This window comes from Salvelinus fontinalis, chromosome 13 (assembly GCF_029448725.1).
Source record: "Salvelinus fontinalis isolate EN_2023a chromosome 13, ASM2944872v1, whole genome shotgun sequence".
Taxonomy (NCBI): Eukaryota; Metazoa; Chordata; class Actinopteri; order Salmoniformes; family Salmonidae; genus Salvelinus; species Salvelinus fontinalis.
Genome location: NC_074677.1, coordinates 45,705,019 through 45,712,061, shown reverse-complemented (window position 1 = coordinate 45,712,061; position 7,043 = coordinate 45,705,019). Strand labels below are relative to the sequence as shown.

Sequence of the window (7,043 nt, the reverse complement as noted above, 5' to 3'; positions counted from 1 at the left end):
GGTATAAACAGACTATAAATATCTCAGATTTTGTTTCTCGGAAAGCTGTGTTATTATATGATATATGCATGTATATATGATATGATATACACTCAACGGACAGTTTATTGGGTACACCACCCAGTTCACAAAAATGTAGCACTCCTACAGACAGTGGCCGTGGCTTGCTATGTAAAGCAGGCAGGCAGGCAGGCAGGCAGGCATTCAGTTACTCTTTGATTGAACATTAGAATGAGCGTGGTATGATCGTCGGTGCAAGGCGTGCCGGAACCAATAGCTCAGAAACGGCCACCCGCCTGGGCTTTTCACGCAAGACAGTGTCTAGGGTTTACCGAGAATGGTGCAACAAACAAAAAAAATCCAGTCAGCGGCAGGCCTGTGAGCAAAAACAGATTGTTGATGAGACAAGTCAAAGGAGAATGGCAAGTATCGTGCTAAGTAACAGATGGACCACAAACAGACAAATAACGGCGCACAGTGGTGTGTAGAACACACAACTCGTCAGTCCTTGTCATGGATGGGCTATTGCAGCAGACGACCATACCGGGTTCCACTCCTATCAGCTAAAAACAAGACGAAGCGGCTCCAGTGGGCACGCGATCACCAACACTGGACAATTAAAACAGTGCCTGGTCCAATGAACCCCGGGTTCTGTTGCGTCATGCTTATGGCAGATTCAGGATTTGGCGTAAGCAGCATCAGTCCATGGACCCATCCTGCCTGGTGTCAACGGTACAGGCTGGCAGCGGTGGTGTACTGGTGTGGAAAATGTTTTCCTGGCACACTTTGGGTCCCTTGATACCAATTGAGGAACGATTGAACGCGACAGTGTATCTGAACATTGTTGCTGACCAAACCCAATTGAGCATTGTTGAGATGAGATGGAATGGGCTGTTCACAGCATGAATGTACCGCTGTCAAATCTACAGCATGGACCAACATCCCTGTGGAACTTTTCCAACACCTTGTAAAACCCATGTCCCGAAGAATTCAGACTGTTCTGTAGGCAATGGGTGTACCTAATAAACTGACCATGGAGTGTATATGTATATGAGATATCATATATGATTATATGAGGAGTACTTGTTTAATTAAAAAATCTAAGTCCTACAGATGTAGGATCTTAATTTGAGACAGTTTGCTACAGCAGGAAAATAATCCTGCAGCAACAGGATATTTGAATTATTATGTGAATTATAATTAATATACCTTTTTGTAGGGGTCGATACATTTTCCATTAGGGCAAAACATGTCTGAAATTTCAAAGTTGAAATTACAAACTTTAGAAGCCTTTTTAAAACTCAAATGCACTAGAAGTTTGCATTTCCTCCTGTGCAGGAAAATGATCAGCAACAAAACAGTGAGCAAATGAAGATCCTACAGTACATCTGTATCATCAACTGATTTCAGCCAATGTATGGCTGTGGATTGACTGCATTGCTTGAATGGAATGTTGGCGTATTGGCAGTTCATTTGAAAAATGAATGGAATCATTCCTCTAAAACTGTGGCTACCTAGCTAACACACATACAATGCAGATCAATTATTAACATTCATTGTTTTACACAATATCTTATCTCAGCACTGGCAAACCATGGTTGACAAACTCCCTGACCAACATGGCTGACCTTTGGACCATCTTAAGAAGGTTCATGTCCATTCTAATAATCTAATTCCTAATTCTATGGATGCTAGTGCATTAAGATGGTCACATGGCTTTGGCTTTACTCCATTACAGCAGCCACAGACTTTGTCATCATTAATAGCACCCAAAGACGCACCTAGTAGCAAGTTACAGTATATCAGACTCATGGGCTAAACGAGTTAGGCCATACACCGTACCAGCTCCAAGTGCGTCTCCTTGTCCGCCAGCTCCAAGACCACCACCAAAACCACCTGGACCAGCTCCACCCTGGCCAACACCAGAACCAGGCCCATATCCTCCTGGTCCAGCTCCACCTGGTCCATAGCCTCCAGCTCCTAATCCAGCCCCCTGTCCCCCAGGACTGCGACCTACATAGCCAGCTCCTGGGGATCAAACACAAGAAATACAGACTCAAACAGACAAAAACACACACATCTCAAAGGTCTACTGTACATAGAGACAAGATCCACACACATCTGTTTTGGAATGCTTCCCACTGGCTCCTGTCGAAAGATGGAGAAATAGCAGAGGTATACCAGAGGCCATAAGATCAGGTTGTACTGCATGAGTTAGTGTGACTCCCAAAACGCACCCAGCTATGGGCAAAAGTAGTGCATTATTTAGGGAATATGTTGCCCTTTGAGAACACGGCCGGTATCTTTGACTGCACTCCATCTGTAAACCTCAGGGTTCTTTACCTGTTCCATCGGGTCCATAACCACCAGCAAAAACTCCAGGACCAGCTCCCCCAGGACCAAGACCAACACCAAGCCCATAGCCACCTGGTCCAGCACCAGCTCCACCTGGTCCATAGCCACCTGGTCCAAAACCTCCAACACCCAGTCCAGCCCCCTGTCCTCCAGGATCTCTACCACCGTAGCCAGCTCCTGGAGATCAAGATTGACTGCATCATCCTCTTGATAACAACAAACAGGCTTAAAAGCTTTAGGAGGGTCTTTGTCATGTGTAGTGTTCATTTAGATACACTGAGGAAATAGACTGCCACTGAAAAAACACGTCAATAGTTTGTGAGCCCTAAAAGAAGTCTAGGGCAGACCTGAACTGTCTATGTAGCTCACCTGCCTTCTCTGGCTTTCCTCCAGCTCCTGTGGAAACACAACAATCATCAAAAATACATTTCTGTAAAATTAACTGAAATGAGTAATACTTGATCAGATGATCAAATCAAGAACCTCATACCTGCTCCAAGGCCTCCGGCACCTAGACCACCGCCAAGTCCGTAACCACCACCAAGACCTCCAGCCACAGCTCCGCCCTGACTAAGACCAGCACTAGGCCCATAACCACCTGGTCCAGCCCCAGCTCCACCTGGTCCATAACCTCCTGGTCTGACTCCTGGTCTAAGACCTCCTCCTCCCAGACCTCCAGCTCCTAGTCCAGCCCCCTGTCCTCCAGGACCCCAACCTCCATTGCCAGCTCCTGGAGAGGAAGACTCAAGCATCAGTACCACAGCTGAATCTGTCCATTACATCCAGGGCCGGATTACAGAAGGGGCACGCAGGGCACGGGCCCCCAGATACCATATGATAGCAAAATTTGTAGAATTGCAGGAAATTACCTTTAAAACTATAAAAAAAACCTCTCTCAGCATTATGGAAAAATGTTTAGTATAGCAGGAAATTTGCTTTAAATATGCCCTAGCCCACTCCCCCCACAAATATCCCTGGGCCCCAAATGCAGTAGTTCGGCCCTGATTACAGCTCTAAGCCAAGAAAATACCAATATAACAAACACAAACAGGGAGTAGCTCATACCATACCTGCTCCAAGGCCTCCAGCTCCTAAACCACCGCCATGTCCATAACCTCCTGGCCCGGCCCCAGCTCCTTCTGGTCTAACTCTTCCTTCCCCCAGACCTCCAGTCCCCAGTCCTCCTTGGCCTTGGCCTACAACCTGACCACCATAGCCAGCTGCAAGATACAATGGTCATATCAACAGAATTACATCCCAATAAATGAAAACACAGATATTTGTTTAATCGAAGGGTTAGTAGGGTTACTTTTTTCTTAAAGTTAACAAAGGGTTGGTAACAGGTTGATTGGTTGTCTTTTTGAGCCAGTAAAGGGGGCTTTTCTATCCTTAGGTAGGGGAATAACTTTTGCTTCCCTCCAGTTCTGAGGGCACACACCTTCTAGTAGGCTTAAATTGAAGATATGGCAAATAGCAGTTGATAGTTTAATGTTCTCTCTTACCTCCCGTCTTCCCTGGCTTGGTGTAACCTCCACCGGCTCCAGGGCCAAAGCCTGCACCACCTGGACCAGCTCCAGCTCCACCTACACCTCCTGGTCCAACTCCAGCTCCGCCACCAGCCTCATATCCGGTTCTTGCTCCACCTGGCCCATATCCAGTGCCTGCACCACCAGGCCCAAAACCTGTGCCAGCTCCACCTGGTCCAAATCCAGCTCTGACTCCTGCTCCAGCTCCTAATCCAGCCCCAGCTCCTTCACCTACACCAGCAGGTATGTACACACCTGGAACACAGCACAACCATGTTAAACCACTGTATACACACAACTAAAGCACACACCTGAAACATAGCATAACCAGTTCTGGTCCTGGAGAGTTACAGGGAGTCCAGGCTTTTGTTCCAGTCCAGCACCAAAATACCTAATCAATCATCAAGTGAGGTATGGGATTGAGTTTGTGTTCAGGGACATTTCTGTATTGTGATTTTTTTTTAAATAGATTGTGTGTTTGATTGCCAGATTGATTGGTTGATTGGTGGGTTGATTGATTGATTGTCTGAGAGAGCATGACACATTGTAAGACTTTAATAGGAATATAATAAACATTGCCCTTGGCAGCAACTCTGATGACCAATAAGAAAAATAGAGGAAGGATTTTCTCTACTGGCTCAGTTCCTTCTTCCCATTCTTCATTCCTTCAGTCCACAGTGGACGGCTGATTTCATAACCATGTACATCTTTAATACAAAGGGCTTGGCCTTAAATGGTTCTGTCTGCGTTTACACAGACAGAACAATTCTGATATTTTTTACACTAATTGGTCTTTTGACCAATCAGATCAGCTCTGAAAAAGAGCTGTGCAATTTAAGGAATTGCACTTTAAGATTCTACATAAGACATATCCATGTAATTCTATGTTGTCCAAATGTATGGCTATTGATGACATCTGCGTTTTCTGTGAAAAAGGTAAAAAAAAAAAAGGTTAAATGAATGTAAATCTGTGATAACATTTTGGGAAAACCTTGCAAAATACTTATTATCCTTCTTGAACACTACCCATGTTTTTGACATGAAGGATGTTACAATTGCAATGATAACAAGACCATTGAAATGATTGTGAATTATTTTATTCTTGTTGCCAAATACTTTATACAAAAATGTAAATTCCAGAATTCTGTACCAAAATTACAAATGTTTTTGATTGAATTTAATCATCCTGTTAAGATATTATCTCTAGTGAATAACATCATCCTGAATCATTATAATAAGATATTTACGGAGTGAATACAATTGCGCTAGAATTGTCGTTCTTTAAAAAAAAACGTTTTATATATTTTTGGGTTATTTTTATATAAACTACATTTTTTGTATGTATTTTGTATTTTCTTGTTCATACCTGTGTTCTGTTTTGTTAGATGTAGAGATGTAAAAAACAGCTTTATGAGGTCAGCTGGAATGCATTTCAATTAACAAGGTAGGGGTGGTATACAAAAGATAGACCTATTTGGTAAAAGACCAAGTCCATATTATGGCAAGAACAGTCAAATAAGCAAAGAGAAACGACAGTACATCATTATTGTAAGACATGAAGGTCAGTCAATGGGGAAAATGTTAAGAACTTTGAAAGTTTCTTCAAGTGCAGTCCCAAAAACCATCAAGCGCTATGATCAAACTGGCTCTCATGAGGACCGCCACAGGAAAGGAAGACCCAGAGTTACCTCTGCTGCAGAGGATAAGTTCAATAGAGTTAACTGCACCTCAGATTGCAGCCCAAATAAATAATTCAGAGTTCAAGTAACAGACATATCACAACATCAACTGTTCGGAGGAGACTGCGTGAATCAGGCCTTCATGGTCGAATTGCTGCAAAGGAACCACTACTAAGAACCCCTACAAAGGACGCCAATAATAAGAAGAGACTTGCTTGGGCCAAGAAACACGAGCAATGGACATTAGACCGGTGGAAATCTGTCCTTTGGTCTGATGAGTCCAAATTTTAGATTTTTGGTTCCAACTGCAGAGTAGGTGAACGGATGATCTCTGCATGTGTGGTTCTTTTTTTGCGCTTAGTGGGACTATCATTTGTTTTTCAACAGGACAATGACCCAACACACCTCCAGACTGTGTAAGGGCTATTTGACCAGGAAGGAGAGTAATGGAGTGCTGCATCAGATGACCTGGCCTCCACAATCACCCAATTTTTTTTTTTTTTTATGTTTTATTTTATTTAACCAGGCAAGTCAGTTAAGAACAAATTCTTATTTACAATGACGGCCTACCCCGGCCAAACCCGGACGACGCTGGGCCAATTGTGCGCCGCTCTATGGGACTCCCAATCACGGCCGGATGTGATTCAGCCTGGATTTCGAACCAGGGACTGTAGTGACGCATCTTGCACTGAGATGCAGTGCCTTAGACCGCTGCGCCACCAGGGAGCACCAATTGAGATGGTTTGGGATGAGTTGGACCTCAGAGTGAAGGAAAAGCATCCAACAAGTGCTCAGCATATGTGGGAAGTCCTTAAAGACTGCTGGAAAAGCATTCCAGGTAAAGCTGGTTGAGAGAAGGCCAAGAGTGTGAAAAGCTGTCATCAAGACAAAGGGTGGCTACTTTGAAGAATCTCAAATAGAGAATATATTTTGATATGTTTAACACTTTTTTGGTTACTACATGATTCTATATGTGTTATTTCATATTTTTGATGTCTTCACTATTATTATACAATGAAGAAAATAGTAAAAATAAAGAAAAACCCTTGAATGAGTAGGTGTTCTAAAACTTTTGACCGGTAGTGTCTGTTATCATTAAAATTCTATTATACAGCACATAATTCATAAGGCCTCATTTTGAGGGCCTAGTTTTACCCGTACAATGGCCTGAAACTCATGGTTTACAGGCAAAATCAGGCCTGCAAGTCACATTGCAAAGAGATGTGTAATTTCTACCGGAATCCAGCCAGAGTGGATATCAAACATTTTGAATATTTTATTCACCGCAACCTGCATTCAGAATTACTGCTGGGCTCAGAAGACTAAGATCTAAATTGGAACAACTATTTCAGTAACGGGTGCAATTAGTCCAAGTAACAAATTGTATTAGTTTAGAAAAACTATTTATATTTGAGTATCATAAGATGATTTAATAAATCAATGTACAGTACATGTAAAAACAACCTGACATAAAGCATGTTGG

At 43.0% G+C, this 7,043-nt stretch overlaps 1 long non-coding RNA gene across 1 annotated transcript; it reads right to left on the bottom strand.

The window, feature by feature from the left end:
* Positions 1-2,358: 2,358 nt before the first annotated feature.
* On the bottom strand, positions 2,359-3,065 carry LOC129867803 (uncharacterized). Its single transcript, XR_008761686.1, has 3 exons — positions 2,846-3,065; positions 2,725-2,751; positions 2,359-2,532 (listed from the first exon to the last, which is right to left on the bottom strand). It is a non-coding gene; the product is annotated as an uncharacterized LOC129867803 (long non-coding RNA).
* Positions 3,066-7,043: the final 3,978 nt, after the last annotated feature.